This window comes from Bison bison, unplaced genomic scaffold (assembly GCF_000754665.1).
Source record: "Bison bison bison isolate TAMUID 2011002044 unplaced genomic scaffold, Bison_UMD1.0 scf7180017864302, whole genome shotgun sequence".
Classification (NCBI taxonomy): Eukaryota; Metazoa; Chordata; class Mammalia; order Artiodactyla; family Bovidae; genus Bison; species Bison bison.
Genome location: NW_011494874.1, coordinates 5,644,842 through 5,663,152, shown reverse-complemented (window position 1 = coordinate 5,663,152; position 18,311 = coordinate 5,644,842).

Below are 18,311 nucleotides of genomic sequence, written 5' to 3'. Positions count from 1 at the left end.
AAAGAAAACAAAAAACATGGCTTCAGAAATAGATCCTTTTGTTCTATTTAAAGTGGGGATACCGATACAGATCTCAAGGATTGCTGATGGGATTTTTTAATCAGATCATGTTTGTAAATTCTCCTGCCTACAGTAAAGGATCCAGAAAAGTTTTCTCCTCTCCTTTACTGGTTGACCTCTTTGATTCCCCGTCCTTGTTCTGAGTTGGAATTTCCTACCATTTCAATGACCTTCTAAGACTCAGCTTTTTATCTTTAAAGCTTTCCTCCAAATTACACTCATTCAGTTCAAAAGGCTTTGTTCAAGTCAGTAGATCAGGACTGAGGATCACAAGAGTCTCTACAAAGCTGGAACAGGATTCTTGGTCATTTGACTTCAAAGTCTAGCCTCATTTCACCACACCAACCTAAACTTTCTAGCAAGAATAGACATGACAGTTGTATAGCTCAAAGATGATTGGAGAGAAAATATGGAGAGATAAAGTATTGAAAGAAATTTGAACAGCTTTCATGATCAGTTCAGTCCAGTTCAGTCTCTCAGTTGTATCCGACACTTTGCAACCCCATGGACTGCAGCATGCCAGGCTTTCCTGTCCATCATCAACTCCTAGAACTTGTTCAAACTCATGTCCATCGAGTCCGTGATGCCATCCAACTATCTCATCTTCTGTTGTCTCTTTCTTCTCCTGCCTTCAATCTTTCCCAGCATCAGGGTCTTTTTCAATGAGTCAGTTCTTCACATCAGGTGGGAAAGTACTGGAGTTTCAGCTTCAGCATCAGTCCTTCCAATGAATATTCAGGACTGATTTCCTTTAGGATCAACTGGTTTGATCTCCTTGCAGTCCAAGGGACTTTCAAGAGTCTTTTCCAACACCACAGTTCAAAAGCGTCAATTCTTCAGTGCTCAGCTTTCTTTATAGTCCAACTCTCACATCAATACATGACTACTGGGCAAAACCATAGCTTTGACTGGACAGATCTTTATTGGCAAAGTAATGTCTCTGTTTTTAATATTCCGGGTTGATCATAGAACCCCATGAACACTTTTTAATTAGTTTTTAGGACTTCCCTGGTGGCTCAGTGGTAAAGAATCCGCCTGCCAATGCAGGAGACATGTGCTCAATCCCTGGATCAGGAAGATCCCCTGAGAAGGAAATGACAACCCACTTCTGTATTCTTGCCTAGAAAATCCCATGGACAGAGGAGCTTGGTGGGCTACAGTCCATGGGATTGCAAAGAGTTGGCCATGACTGAATGACTGAGCATATGACCATTCTTTAAACAAGAAAAATATTTATACATTATTTTTATTTATTTATTTATACATAAATTATTATTAACTATTAATACATAAAATTAACTATTTATACATAACTAATTTATGTATTAACTATTTATACATAAATTAACTATTTATACATAAAAAGGAAGTGGATACTTCTGGCAGTGATGCCCATGATAGATTGGAGGGATACGAGAGAGGAGGCAGGAATCTGGTGAAGAGGACCCTGTGGACAGAGTCTGAAGGTATGTGGGGAAGAGCTTCAGAGTCTGGAGAACAGAAGCTGAAGTCACGAGATGCTGAGAAGGCAGAATCCGGAGCACAGGGCGAGGCACCTGTCAACAAAGATGCTTGGAGTTTATTTGGTACGTGGCAGCATGCGGGCGGTACTGTTAACAATGATAGTCACAGAGAATGTGGAAAAGCAATTGAATTCTGAGCAAACGTGTATGACATTATTTTAGGCAAGGGTTATACATAAGAAAGAGAAAACAACAACTGAGATCAAGGCTGGAGGAGATGTGTGAGCAGGTGGAACATTTTGTTTGGCCTAACTTAGGTGCAAACAAGTTGACTTAAATTGTCATGTGGCAAAGGTTAAATAGACAAAACTTGGCTTGGCTCCTAATCTAATGAAACTGAACTTTTTTCTAAAGCTGCTCAAAGATGCCAGGGAAACTCCTAACAGGTTGGCAGTGCTTTCAAAAGCCTAAAGGAAACCCCCTATCTGGGATGAGGCTGCCCTCACTGACTAAACAGTCCTTTGCTTTGCTTTTGCCTGAATTATTCCACATCTCTTGCTTGCCTTTGGCAGCTTTAAAAGCTCTTAATGATTAATTAAGTGGGAAAACCAAGAAACAGTCAAATACTTGTGGAAAACAATGATCTACAAAGAACAAGCTGCATTCCAGACATCTGTGGGTTGGGTAATAGCATGGACCTCAAGGCTGGGAAGCCTGGACATTCACTTTGCTCTTTCCCAGACTGGCCAGCAAGCCTTTTAGGGCTTGTTTTCTCCTTGGCAAAATGGATTCTTTTAAGTTCATTTCTGGGCCTTCCCTAGTGGCTCAGCGGTAACAAATCTGCCTGCAATGCAAGAGACGCGGGCTCCATCCCCTGGTCAAGAAGATCCCTCGGAGAAGTAAATGGCAACCCACTCCAATAGCCTTGCCTGGGAAAATCCCGTGGAGAGAGGAGCCTGGCAAGCTACAGTCCATGGGGTCGCAAAGAGTCAGACACGTCTGAGTGACTAGACAAGTTCGCTTCCGTTTCCGTGTGACAACGTGTGATCAGCCTCAGTCTTGCCCTCTCCCTACTCTCACCCCTCCATCAGTGTATAATTTTTTCCTCTGAAAGGATAGTTGATTGATGGTAGAAGAGAGGATGGTGGAAAGAAAAATAAATTGAATTTATGCAAGTGGGGAGGGAATTGCCTCATTAACAGAATAATTGAGCTGTTAGTTAATTTTACTTGTTATCCTTAGAAAAGGGCAAAAATCTTCTAAGCAGTGACTCCTCTTCTTCCAAATGATTAGAAGAACAACAAAAAGGTTTGTAGCTTAGATGTATCTAGTAATTATGTGCCTAACACTTTTTTTTTCCTCTTTTTAAATATCATACGAGGCAGATGTATTTTTAAAATCCTGGCAATTTACACAACACTGTGAAAGTGTCAGCTCTTCCTAATCAGAAATTTTCTGCACTTCCCCCAACCTTATTAGCAGTAATTCCTGCTAATTGATAATTATTACCTTTTCTTAGTCAAATCTAGTTGTTGGTGTAACAACACTTCCTGCTTTGCTAAGATCAATATGTTTAACTATCGCTGTAAATAATGCATAAAATTAATAAGAAAACTGTGCTTGCTCAATAGAATGCAAACTTCATCAATTTTCATATCAGCTTCTTAATTTACAGGCATTTCATTTATTTATTTTTGTCACAGACTGGTAATAATAAGTAGTTCTTAAGTCCAAATAATGAAATTCTTCACATGTAAGTGTCATTAGGATTTTGACTAAAGCCCACTGGCTCAAAGATGTGAACCGTGGGCTAAGTTCCAGGGGAGAATAAATCTGATCTCTCCTTCAAATCAATTTCAATCAATCTTCATTGATTTGTATACGAGCATTGTTCTTTAAGTACTTAAGTTGGACTGGACTCAGCCCTGTGTGATCACTCACGGGTTTGTGAAGGCTAATTTCCTGGACATTGATGATGTCTTCAAGGCAGTGAAGGGCAAGCCTAGCAGACATCCAGGTCTTAGTCCAAAATGACTTCTAATAAAGGAATATTGGCAAACTGCCTTGGAAGAGTTTCAGAGAGGGTAGCATAAACATCACATTATTCTGGCAAATGTCCCCCACCCCAAATCTACCTCCTTCCCACATTCTCAATTAAATTAGAAACACATAAGACAAAGACTGTGACTTCAAAAAAATTGAAATATAATTGATTTAAAATGTTGTGTTCATTTCAGGCATACAGCAAAGTGATACATGTATATAGATATATAGATGTGTGTGTGTATGTGTGTGTGTGTATGTGTGTGCATGCACGTGCATGCTCAGTCTCACAGTTGTGTCCAATTCTTTGCAACCTCATGGACTGTAGTCCACCAGACTTCTCTGTCCATGGAATTTTCCAGGCAAGAATACTGGAGTGGGGTGCCATTTCCTACTCCAGGGAATCTTCCCAACCCAGGGACTGAACCCACATCTCTTGTGTCTCCTGTATTGGCAGCTGGATTCTTTACCACTAGAACCACCTGGGAAGCCTCATATAGATATAGAGATATACAGGTATATTTATGTGTGTGTATATATATATATATATATATATATTCTTTTTTAGGTTCTTTTCCACTATAGGTTATTACAAGATACTGAGTAGAGTTATCATTTGAATATAGTAAGTCCTTGTAATTTATCTAATCCATATATATGGACGTGAGTTTGAGTAAACTCTGGAGTTGGTGATGGACATGGAGGCCTGGCGTGCTGCAGTCCATGGGGTCTCAAAGAGTCAGACACGACTGAGGGACTGAACTGAACTGATACACTAGTACGTGTATGTTAATCCCAAACCCCTAATTTGTTCCTTCCCCTCTTTCCCCTTTGATAAACATAAGTTTGTTTGCTCTGTCTGTGAGTCTATTTATATCTTGTAAGTAAGTTCACTTGTATCCTTTTTTTATAGATTCCACATTTAAGCAATATTATATGATATATGTCTATCTCTGTGTGATTCTTTAAAAGTATGATTCAGAAACCTGAAAATACAGAAGGAAATCATAGATGGAAGAGACGTACTTACAGAGTCAGGGCTTTCTCCTAATCTTGCAGCCGGGATACTGAACACTGCTCATGGTGGCAGGAAAGGTGCTCCGGGTTCTGCATCATCTCCTTGTTAGAAATGATGCTCGCTGGGTGCTGCAGCGGAAGAGCAGGGCACGTCGGCTCCTGCTTTTGTGAACCTTTGCACCTTAGCTGTGTGACTGCACATGCCTCATTCTTTATGGGCCTCAGTTTTGTCATCTGTAAAATGGAGAATTTCACAGTATTAGAAGCTTCTCAGCCTCTTCCTACTCTCTCTGTTGTTGTTGTCCAGTCACTCAGTAATGTCTGACTCTTTGTGACCCTATGGACTGCAGCATGCCAGGCTTCCCTGTCCTTCACTATCTCCCAGAGTTTTCTCAAACTCATGTCCATTGAGTCGGTGATGCCATCCAACCATCTCGTCCTCTGCCATCCCCTTCTCCTCCTGACTTCAATCTTTCTGTTTGTTATATGAAAGGATAGACATCTCCCCTATGAGATAGATTATGTTCACATCCACATAGCAAGCTCTATACCCAATAAGGCACACAAACCTACTGTATACAACCCTCATAGGAAAGGAAATAAATCAAATCTGACTCATCACCCTTCAGTCTGTTAATTGTTGGTTAATTTGCTGTCTTCTCTTCTATTGGATTTTGAGCTCCACAAGGGCCAAAACCTCATCTCTGTAACCTCTATGCAGGATATTTTTCTTAAAAGTAGAGAACTAATAACTATTTGTGGACTGCTGGTGAATGAAACCTGAGACTGCCTTATTATGTGGTTCATAACTAATAAAAGTCCCTAAATTTACAAAAGATCTTAGCATAAAGGTTAAAGTATAGTCTGTGATTAGGGAAACACAATAAAAATAAAATTAAATCTATAGATATCCTGAGAAAATGATCATGAATCTGCCAGGTCCCAATGTCCATGGAATTCTCCAGGCCAGAACTGGAGTGGGTAGCCTATCCCTTCTCCAGGGGATCTTCCCAATCCAGGAATCGAAGCTGGGTCTTCTGCATTGCAGGCAGATTCTTTATCAGCTGAGCTACCAGGGAAGCCTGGTTAAAAAATAGTCTGCCTACAAATGAATAAAAATCATACTGCTTTGAACTCTTTCTCTCCAACACAAAATTCATATAGACTGTTATCTACAGGCTTTGTGAGGAAAATCATTGTGGCCTAAATCTGTGTAACAGATAATGTTTTACTCCATCTAGTGCTTCCCTGGTGGCTCAGATGGCAAAGGATCTGCCTGCAATGTGGGAGATCCAGATTTGATCCCTCGGTCAGGAAGATCCCTTGGAGTAGCAAATGGCAACCCACTCCAGTATTCTTGCCTCGAAAATGCTTGTGGACTGAGGAGTCTGGCAGGCTACAGTCCATGAAATCACAGAGTCAGACATGACTGGGCAACTAAAACTTCAACACACGTTTGTCGTTGTTGTTTTTATTTTAATTGGAGGCTAATTACTTTACAATATTGTAGTGGTTTTTGCCATACACTGACATGAATCAGCCATGGGTGTACATGTGTCCCCCATCCCGAACCCCACTCCCACCTCCCTCCCCATCCCCTCCCTCTGGGTTGTCCCAGTGCACTGGCTTTGAGTGCCCTGTTTCATGCATCGAACTTGGACTGGTGATCTATTTCACATATGGTAACATACATGTTTCTTTTCTATTCTCTCAAATCATCCCACCCTCGCCTTCTCCCACAGAGTCCAAAAGTCTGTTCTTTATCTCTGTATCTCTTTTGCCATCTCACATATAGGGTCATTGTTACCATCTTTCTAAATTCCATATATATGTGCTAATATACTGTATTGGTGTTTTTCTTTCTGACTTACTTCACTGTGTATAATAGGCTTCAGTTTCATCCACCTCATTGGAACTGATTCAAATGTGTTCTTTTTAATAGCTGAGTAATGCTCCATTGTGTATACGTACCACATCTTTTTTATCCATTTATCTGCTGATGGACATCTAGGTTGCTTCCATGTCCTGGCTATTATAAACAGTGCTGCGATGAACATTGGGGTACACGTGTCTCTTTCAATCCTGGTTTCCTCGGTGCGTATGCCCAGCAGTGGGATTGGTGGGTCGTATGGCAGTTCTATTTCCAGTTTTTTTAGGAATCTCCACACTGTTCGCCATAGTGGCTGTACAATCAAACCACGTTTTCTACTCAATGTTGGAAGGCAGGAGGATGGCACCATCATCTATCTAGACACTCAGAAACGGTGCCACTCACTAATCCTTCTGGAAAAAGAAATGATGAAGAGAAACAAGTTTTCTGAAAGATGAATCCAATTTGAGATCCTCAACGATCAAAACATCATAGCTGTTAAAAAATAAGATTAAGGTAACTGTGTTGGTAGCTTCTGATCAGAGGCTGTTTTACTGCAGATGGAGTTGTAGGTGTTTCCTCAGTTTAGGTTTCGGCAGTAGTAATCTATTTGGGTCCTATGTTACCTGTGAGATCCGAGGATGAATTTTGTCCCTAAATCAGGAAATATACTTTCTCAAGCCCATTTCTCAACCCACTTTTGTTGCTCAAATTTGATGAGCCCTCAGATAAGTCAGCTTTGCTGCAATCACAAATGATACCCAGACCTCCGTGGGATACAGTAGCAACTGAGTCGAGTCTTTTTCACACTGAACTTCACCCATGAAGTGTTGCAGGAGCGCTCAGGTCTGCTCTGCCTGTCTGCATGATAGGCTCAAGACAAAAGAGATGCTTCTCCTGGGACTTGTTTTCATGGCCGAGAGACGAGGATGAGAAAGCTGTGAAAAACCAAACCCATTAACGGTTGTCACAGCTCCCGCCTGATGGAGATCTGTATATCACTTCCGCTCATACGCCATTGGCCAGAGAAAGTTATAAGGCTACACTCCGTGTCGGTGCAGCAGAAAAGCATATGTCTTATACAGGAAGGGACTGCAGCAATGACTGGAGATGTTCTTTTTTCCCTTTACTGGGAGGAGAAGTGAAAACCAGAACACAGGTTAAATTCAGCGTGGAAATGAAAGAAAAAGTTGGTAACGGGTCTACATGTGAGGCAAATTACTGAGCCATCCAAGCCGCCCTCAGAAACTTCAGAATCTGACCTCCAAATTACCTAAACTACTGTTTCTGGGCCAGGTTTGCTATGTCCCCCATATATCCTATTCTGTTATTTCCTTCTCTCCCAAAACCAAGCTGTTGTTTTTATTGTTCAGTCGCCCAAGTCGTGTCCGACTCTTGGCAACCCCAAGGACTGCAGCATGCCAGGCTTCTCGTTCCTAATCATCTTCCAGAGTTTGCTCGTGTTCAGTGAACTGCTGATGCCATCCAACCATCTCATCCTCTGTCACCCTCTCCTCCTTTTGCCCTCAATCTTTCCCAGCATCAGGGTCTTTTCCTCTTCACATCAGGTGGCCAAAGTATTGGAGCTTCAGCGTCAGCAGCAGTCCTTCCGAAGAGTACCCAGGGTTGATATCCTTGAAGACTGACTGATCTGATTGCCCTGCTTTCCAAGGGACTCTCAAGTGTCTTCTCCAGGACCACAGTTCGAAAGCATCAATTCTTCCATGCTCTGCCTTCTTTATTGTCCAACTCTCACATCCACACTTGACTACTGGAAAGACCATAGCTTTGACTACACAGACCTTTATCGGCAAAGTGGTGTCTTTGCTTTTTAACCAAGTTAGACCAAGCAAAATAACGGTCCAATTTTATTGCCAGAGAATTTACTGAATAACTTTCTGCTTCTTTCAACTTTACACTGAATGACTTAAGTTAATTTGAATGACTAATAAACTATCTAGTGATAGATATTACTGCTTTAATCAAATCTAATTCATTATCAATCATAAGAAGTATCATTGTTTCATGTACCACTAAGAAAAAAAAAAGGTGTCAATTAAACTATGATATGCCATTAATTATAGCATGCATCCCAATTTCAGAGATGTTAAAATGTGAAAAATATGTCTTAGAATCAATGAAATACGATAGTTAGTATAGTTCTTCATTTCCAATTGTTTCAGATGAGACCTATGAATTTTGTACTAATCATAATTTAAAACCAACTTATATACAAGATGACATCAACAATGTAAAACTGAAAAATATGTCAGACTTAAAATATTCTAGAATATTCAAAGTGATTGTTATATCTGGATATTAAGACTAAATTTCAGTTTCTTTGCTATATTTTTGTGGCTTTCTATTTTTAATAAATTACTGTAAATTTCACAATCATTAGTACTGTTTGTAGTTTAAAATAATGACATATGATTTTATATATGCCATATGATCAAAATTTTGTGAGATACTGAAAAAGAGTAATAGGGAGCCATCAAATTTTAATGTTTCTATATCTTGTAATAAACTATGGCTGATATTTTTTCCTTTTCTCTACTTGTTCTCTTTTTTCTGAAAATTTTAGAAACAGGAAAACTTTTTTCCTTTTTTTTTTCCAGAAAAGCAGGTTATGTCCTTTTACAGAGATTTGAACACACTAGTTGTAAGTCAAAAGTGAATTAATATTTGCCACCAAGGACCCATTCTCTCCTTTCTTAAGACGATTCCATGTTTATTCCAAGTAGTAAAGCACTGAGCTAAAGACTACTTCCCTGTCAGTCTTCTTCCACCGCAAGTGGCCATGTGAATAAGTTCCCATAAATGAAATATAAGTGAAAATATTCAGTGAGACTTCCAGTAAGCTTCTTAAAATCAAGGCAGGTGTTTCTTTTGTCTTCCTTTCTCCCTTTTTGAATACTGCCATAACGGCCAGAGCTTCAGCAGCCATTCTGGGCTTTGGGTTAGCTTGACAATGGGAGCAAAGCATGCTGAAGCAGACTGACAAAGTAGCCTGGGTGTTTGCTGATGTTGGAGTTATCAGACTACCCTCAGGCTTCTCATCTTTGGACCACATATACAGGAAAAAGAAATAAGCCCCTACCTCATTTAAGCCTCTTTCAGTCATAACTGGTGGAAATTTGTAACTCACACAGAAATGTAAATGGAGGTATAACTCAGAAGCCCTCCTCTGAGTCTATTCTATGTATGATGTTGAATGCAGACAATATGTTCCCAGACGATTTGAATTAAACATTTCTGAGTTGTCAAAGTGAGGTTAAAATCAGGCGTGTTCCACATGAGTGTCTAGAGCAGGAGGAAATTCTGAAATTTTCCTGCAATCAGATGAACCTGGCTACATGGATGGCATGATCTCTGTTACAAATGAGTGTTTTTTTGTTTGTTTTTTTTCTAGCCATTTTCACTATTCGCCATATGGGTCAGGGTTTCTGACCTCTTCTTTATTTCTTCCTGTGCTACCTTTTCCCTGAAGCACTTAGCTAATTTTGTGCTCCAGTGACTAAGATGGGCATTTGTCACTTTCTTCACAGAGAAATGAAAGCAGGTGAATGTGACGTTCTTAGCCACACTTAACTGAATCTTGGCTCAAGTGACAGCCCACAAGGCACTTTGCTTGGATATATATGTATCTAGAACATGGACATTTTTCACAAGAAGCATGTATGTATTTCTTTCTATACTTCATGACAATGAACTTTTTTTTTCCCCAGAATACAGAAGATAAGATCTAAAAAAAAAAAAAAGTGTTCTAAAAACACTTGAAGAATTCTTTCAAGAAAAAGCCCCTATGTAAGAGCTCTGCCTTATTTAGGGAATCTAATGGTCAGGCCTTAGTAATGCCGGGCAATTAAATCAATACACCTACAAAATGAATTGGCATGGACAGATTTCTAATACAAACAAACAGATCAACTTAGGTTTTTGTTGTTGAATTTTGTGGAAAAAAATGCTCTGCCCTCTCATTCACCTTGTAAACACTGTGGGGTTGATGACTAATTGAGGCATATGATTTAAATTATCCGACACCACAGCTATGGTCTTTGGCAAACATGCACCTCTGAGTTGATGTTACGCACTGGAAGTCTTGCCCAAGTGCAGCTCCCCACTATCTTTAGGCGGCTGAGTGAGGCAGTCCACCATCAGGACCATTCCCATCTGCTCCCTCCTTCTGATCTTCAAGGTCCATACTTACCCATCTGATATTAAACTCTTTGCATAAGCTCTGCCTCAAGAACCACATTCCTGGAAGTCTTCTTTTGTTTGTAGATTCCTCCCTTTGTATGGAATGCCATGCCTATTCCCTCTGTTTGCTTAAGGAACTCCAGCCCAGTCTTCAAGATCCCGTCTAATTATTCCATTTTATGAAGGAGAAAATGGAGACTCAGAGAAGTAGAATTATTTGCCTAAGACCACAGAAGTGGTACCGTGGTCAGGACTTGACTGTACCAGTCCAAATTTTGTATTTGTATCCGCTTGTGGGCAGAAAAAGAGTGGCTATATGCACTTATTAGATCACAGGATTATTCATTTATGATATCATTTATTTATATCAAACCCATATCAGAACCCAGATTCATTCATTTGTATTTAAATTGGGTTTAATTTTATCCTTTTAGCTTCTTAAAGTGGAAGCTGAGGTCACTGATTTGAGGTCTTTCCTCCTTTCTAACATAAGCATTTTAGTGACATAAATTTTCCTCTAAACACTGCTTTGGCTCCATCCAACAAATTTGCTAGTCTGTGTTATAATTCTCATTTAGTTCTAGTATCTTATAATTTCTATCTTCTCATTCTGTTTTTTATTTCTTCTAATTTCTGCTTTTGATTCTTTCTGCCTAGAGTTTACTGAGATTCTTGTGTATATAGAACTATAATTTTGATTAATTTTTAAAAATTTTAGTTGTTCATTTTTCAAATATTTTTCTACTTTTCCTTCTTTCAAGGATTCCAGCTGCATATATTTTCCATGGGCCTCTAATACTCTATTCATTCTTCTCTGTTTCCTATGTTTCATTCTGGATGGTACCCATTATTATATCTTCAAGATCACTAATCTTTTTTTCTGCAACGCCTAATCTGCTGTTAATCTCATATAACATATTTTTCATCTCAGACTTTATAGCATTTATTTATAGAAGTGTAATTCTGGTCTCTTTTCACATGTCTCATTTCTTAACATACTCATTCCTCTAGATCACTGATCATATGAAATGCATTCAAAAATAGTTATAAGGCTTGTTTTAATAGACTTGTCAATTAATTTTATCAACTATTTAATTTCTGAGCTTCAGCTGATTAATTTTACTTCTCATTATGACTCATATATGCCTTCTCCCTTCAATGACTTGTAATTTTTTTTTATTTGCTACCAGAGACTATGAATTTTACTTGTTGAGTGATGGATAATTTATAGTCCCATAAATATTATTAAGTATTATTCTGGTATGTAGTTAAATTATTTGAATACAGTCTGATTCATCTGGATCTTGGTTCTAGGATTCATTACAGAAGACCAGAGAAATGCAAAAAACAAACAAAAAACCCCTCATTTGACTGTCCTACCTGATGTCCTGAGAGTTATTAGTTTTCCCACTCCTACTGATGGGACAAGGAACTTTTCAAGCCTGTGTGAGCTCTGGGGGACTTTCCTGGTGGTTCATGGGTAAAGAATCTGCCTGTAATGAAAGAGATGCAGATTCGATTCCTGGGTTGGGGAGATTCCCTGCAGGAGTAAATGACAACCCACTCTAGAATTCTTGCCTGGAGAATCCTGAGGACAGAGGAGCCTGGCGGGCTACAGTTCGTAGGGTCACAAAGAGTTGCATACTGTAGCAACTGAGCACAGCACAGCATAGAGCTCCAGGACAGTTTCCTCTGATTATTTCAGGGGGATCTTTCCTAGTCTTTTATTCCTCACGTGCCTGTGCCGATCAGTCTTCAGTTGGAGACTTGAGGGAAACTCACTACAGATCTCTGAATTCTCCCTCTGGGCAGCTGTCTCTTCTCCGATACTCTGCCTGGTGAACTCTATACATCTTGGCTTCCCAGTTATCTTTTGTCCACTCCTGGAGACTGCTAAGCTCTGGTAGGTTGCTTTTCCTTTTGCTGTTGACTGGAGATGCTCTCTAAGCAATAAACTAGGATCATTTGCACTACATCTGATTTTATTCTCATTGCTCAGGGATCCCTGCCCTTCACTGCCTCATGGCCAATTCTTGAAAACTCTTGATTTGTATATTTTATTATCCTTTTCTATTTATTTCATTTGTGACAGTACATCTGGTCTCTTTTACTTCCTCTGGTCATAAGTAAAATTTTGATTCAGCTTTCTATTGTAAAAAAAAAAAATGACTCATGTTTGAATATTTGAGAAATGTCTGAGACACTTGTGCTGATTAGTAATCTTAATATTTTTGTAATATTGTAGGCAATTATTTCCTTAGCAGGGACCACGTTTCTTTGACCAGCACCCTTCTCCCTTTGCCCCCAGTCCCAAAGACTAGTTTCACATCTCAATTGCCTCTTACAAGATACCTGGTATCAGGAAAATCGTCTGAATTCTCTGACTTCAATGTTTTTTAAATCTGTAAAGTGGGAATACTACTATCTACCTAATGGACTTGTAATTGTTAAATAGCATATAAAACATTTTTCTCATAAGAAATGTATGAAAAACAGTTGTATAATTAAAGACAATTAAAAGTTGTATGCTCTAAAGTGTCAGAATTTGACATTGTGTCAAAGTCAATTATAGTTATATATATATATATATATATTTAGATATCTATTTTTATTTTCATCAAGGATTGTCTGTAAAATGATCTCCTTTGTTAAAAGAACTTAAACTTTTTTTCTTTTCATTGCTGTAATTAAAATGATGCCATAAAATGTATAGAAAGAAAATATTTATTTGAGTTTGATGTCTGCAGCCGTGTGTCTCACATATAAATGGGATTGAACTTCCTCTTCCAGGAGATAGTAAATTCTTCAATTAATTGGTTTATCTCCATAAGATGGCATTTTATTTGAGAAACTTGTTGCGATTCGGTGGAAGGTTCATCACTGGCAAAGCCAGAAGTTCCTACAATTCTGCCTGGTTCTGACTGAACTGTGGGTACAGAGCTGCCCCCAAATCTCAGTCTGAAGACTGCCTGTCGTCTATTTCCCCAGAGAGAGAGCATGTAAGACGCAGCCAGGCACAATGCTCTCATATTCTGACCAGGGTGCATTGTGTGAAGGAAGCTTCCCATGTTGGTATTTAAGCTTCCAGAGGTTCACAGTGGCTTCCGGTTGATGTTTTAGTATGATCATCCATATAGTTTATTTTCCTCCACTGTTCATTCTGTAACGACTTGCAACAGAAACCAAGATTATTTCCTTATGTCAGTGGAATCCCCGGTGAAAAAGGGGGAGGGGACATTCCTTTATTTTTATATTCTTTTATAAATAAAAATGAGATTCTTCTTAAACTCTCACTGTAGTAGACATACTCACAGCACCCTTAAACATACCCTTACATGCAGAAGAGGTACTTCAGAATCCATATTTATAAATGGTCCCAGTGGATTGGGCCAAGTGTGGACAGCTGACACAAGATGGGTGAATACATTTTAGAACTGACATTTATCAATTATTATTATTTTTTTAATTTGTTATTTGTTGTTGTTCAGTCACTCAGTCATGTCCGACCCCATGGACTGCAGCAGGCCAGGCCGCCTGTCCTTCATTATTGCCCAGAGTTAGCTCAAAAACATCAATTCTTTAGCGCTCAGCCCTTTTAATGGTCCAATCGCACATCTGTATATGACTACTGGAAAAACCATAGCTTTGACTGTATGGACCTTTGTTGGCAAAGTGATGTCTCTGCTTTTTAGTACTCTGTCTGGGTTTGTCATAGCTTTTCTTCCAAGGAGAAAGTGTCTTTTGATTTTATGACTGCAGTCACCATCCACAGCGATAGTTGACACTAGATTAGCTGCTAACAACAACAACAACAGCAGCAGTATCTTTGAAAGCCCAGAGTTGTGATTTAGATGTCCTCTACCAGATGGATACTATAAGCAGGAAAGAATGTATGCAGCTATAAGAGAAGGAGTTGGGTTGGAAAAGTGAAGCAGAAATAGGACACAAAAAGTCCATTCGCTAGGCTTTCCAGATGTTGTTTCATCTTTTATCCAAGGACTGGCTACGTTCCCAACTTAAATTCCTAGGAGGCATGAGTATGTCTTTAAACCAAACACTACAATTTTACTTTGGCTTATGTTAGTTTCTTCTGCTTTCAAACAAAATGCCCTAATGAAGAACGATGGAGTGATGAGATGGGGGCAAGAGGAGAAGGGGATGACAGAGGATGAGATGGCTGGATGGCATCACTGACTCGATGGACGTGAGTCCGGGTGAACTCCAGGAGTTGGTGATGGACAGGGAGGCCTGGCGTGCTGTGATTCATGGGGTCGCAATGAGTCGGACACGACTGAGCGACTGATCTGATCTGATCTGATCTGATATACCTCTAAAGAGAGAGGCAGAACACCTTGAAATGACTAAACATTCAATGCAGACCAACAACCTTGCTACAAATAGATTCATTTCATCCAAAAAGCAGCCCGTAGGTGGTAGGCTTAGGTACAATTTACAAAGAAGTAAACTAAGGCTTGGTTAATTTAAGCAATTTGGCCAAGATCATAAAGTTAGTAGATTCTGAAGCCAGGTTAGCTGGCTAATTCCTCCAAGAACAAAAAAAAGTGATGGGTGTCATGAGGCTTCTGAAGTCCTTGACCACATGCTGGGTTTGGCTTATTGACAGATCATTGCAGTTTCCTCATCAAATTAACTTAAAAATCGTCTCAAGTGTCACTTAAAAGGAGTAAGATACAGCTAGGGACCCTCAGAGAAGACCTATTCCCTCCATGTATAATAATCAATTAGGTGAGTTTTGTGTTAATTCAATCAGAGAAGCAGAGAAAGATTACAACTCTTTGGATTAAAGTCTGAAATCAAATATTTTTTTTACACAGTTGACCTTTGTCAGTTTATTGTAAGAGGAACTGATGATGAGCCACTGAACTAGCAAATTAGCTTTGCAAAGCTGTTGACAGGGTCAGTAGGAAATCAAACCCATTTGAACAAATATGAGCTGGTTTCTAAGCTGTAGGACTCAGTTTGGGAGACTTTAGCCATAAAGATACTCAGAGGCACTTTGGAAGCAAGTGCTAAAAAAAAAATGCAGATTTTTTTTTTTTTACCTTGAGATACTTAACTCTTTACTTCTTCTAGAACCAGTCAAGAGTGTAATGTTGGCTTACTAAAGTCTTCAGGAAGGCTGGACTCTTTCAATTGCTTAAAATCAAACAGAAATGTCAAGCACCTAATGTTTATCAGGCACATTCACTGCCATGGTGTATTGACTCCTCATATCATAATCAGAGGCCTTCCCTGGTGGCTCAGATGGTAAAGGATCACCTTCATTGAGGAAACCTGGGTTTGATCCCTGGCTTGGGAAGATTCCCTGGAGGAGGGCATGGCAACCTACTGCAGTATTCTTGCCTGGAGAATTCCCATGGCAGAAAAGCCTGGCGGACTACAGCTCATGAGGTCGCAAAGAGTTGGACTCAACTGAGCAACTAAGCACACATCATAATCAGAAGTTGTTTCCAATTTACAAGGGAATAAAAGAAGGTACGGGAAAGTTTTGAAACTTACTCATCTCTTATCCCCATACTTATGTCAAAGTTTAAGATCACTGTGGAGGATATAAGATGCAGAAGTAAGGCAAAGACTAGATAGATGATCACGAATCCTGTTCCTGACATATCCCAATTAAAAGCTTCACTTTATTTCCCAGGTAATTAAGTTCTAGTCAACGGGCAGTAAGCAGAAGAAATATGTAAAAATCACTTTCTGGTGTATAAAACATTCCCACAAATAACCTTTTGATTTTCTCTTTCAATGGCTTTATAAACACAGCAAATCGGATGCTCTGTGTTAGACATGAGGGAGTCACGAGGCAGATGTCATCTGGGCCCCTGGATCACCACTTGGAGGAGGGCTCCTCACCAATTGGGAATATTTATTTTGGATTTCACAGGGCAAAGAAAAAAAAAATCAATGGTAGTATGCTTGAATCACCAAGACTGTAGCGACTTAGAGTGCAAGAACACACACACGCACCACAACTAATGTTAACTAGACAAAGAACAAAGGACCGTGAAAGTGATGAGGGCGTTGACGGAAGGTCTCTTACAAGGGCAGGAGGAGAAGCAAGTAACAGAGGATGCAGTGGTTGGAAATCGTCACCTTCTCTACGGACATGAGTTTGAGCAAACCCCAGGAGCTAGTAAAGGACAGGGAAGCCTGGTGTGCTGCAGTCCATGGAGTTGCAGAGTAGGACACTGAGCAACTGAGAAACAACAACTTTTACAAAGAAATATAGTTCTTTAGTGTGATGAATAATTTTATATATCAACTTGGTTAGACTGAGGAGCCCATAGTCTAACACTGATCAAATATTTATTAGTCTAGGTGTTTTTGTAAACGCATTTTTATTTTATTAAGTTTTTAGTTGTTCGTTTTAATTTTTTGATATCAAAGTGTAGCTGATTAGCAGTAATGTTATAGTTTCAAGTGGGCAGCAAAGGGACTCAGTCATACATGTACATGTAACCATTCTCCCCCAAACTCCCCTCATTCAGACTGCTCCATGACATTGAACAGACTTCCCTGCCTCTGTCTCTTTCTTTATAGATGTGTGTGTATGTGTGTGTGTGTGTGTGTGTGACTTTTAAATATGTCATCACAATTCTAATTGGAAGGGCATGCAAAAGCAGGTCATGAGCTGGATTTGGATGCTAGGCATAATTGGCTAACCCCTGGTTGTACCTATTTCTTTTGGGTCTATTGTGCCCATTTCTTTTGATTTACCTTATAGGAGATCTCCACCTAACTTCTTTTCTGGAAGGAGCTAAAGGCTTATCACAAATAGGTATTCACCCCACACACACTTTGTGCATGCCCTGTACTAGTCAGCACACTTTCCCTCAATGCTGACCACGGGTCATCGGCTCTGCTCTTAGCTGGCTTCAGTCTAATAACATGGAAATGATATAGCTACTTGGCCCCTGTCCCTCAGGAGTGAGGTGGTCTCATTCATTCCTCCAGTAAGTACAGCTCATGAAACTGATTCTTGCAGGGAGAGCAAATTGTTTGTTTATGTGGATAAACGTTGATGAGCCACACTGTGACGTAACAAAGAACTTCCAGTGTGGGTGCTCAAGGTTGGCTTGCTGGATAGAAACAGCATGTGGTTAGCGTGGATTCTGACCTAGCCCTTCCTGATGGCCAATGTGGTCCACAGAGGTTATGGATCCACTTGTTGAGGGTTGTTATGAGAATTGGATGAAGCAGATGTTTATGGTCCATTGTAGAAAATCCCCACTGCAGGATAGTTTTCAAGATTGGCCCCTTCTAATACTTAACACAATAACCCCAGCCTTCCAAGTTCCTTGACAAAGCAATAACTGCCGTAGCAGAATCATCTATTTCCCTAAGAAAGATCTCAGGCTGCCTTGCATCACTTCTCTGTAGGCATGGCCCTACTTTGGTTCACACTGGCTGAATCTGACTATTTTGCAATCTTCTTTAATAATGTTGTCTAACTCAGCTATTGCCTCTTCTAGTCCTTGGCATTGGCTTTGTAATTCTGTTTGTCCATCTGTTATTTGTCCTTCTGGCATTGTTGCCTGCCCATTTTTTATATTTTTCTGGATTTTTTTTTGTTTTGTTTTTCCTTTTTTCGCCAGTAATTTTACAAAGCCTGTCTACTGTTTGATATTCTGTCTTGC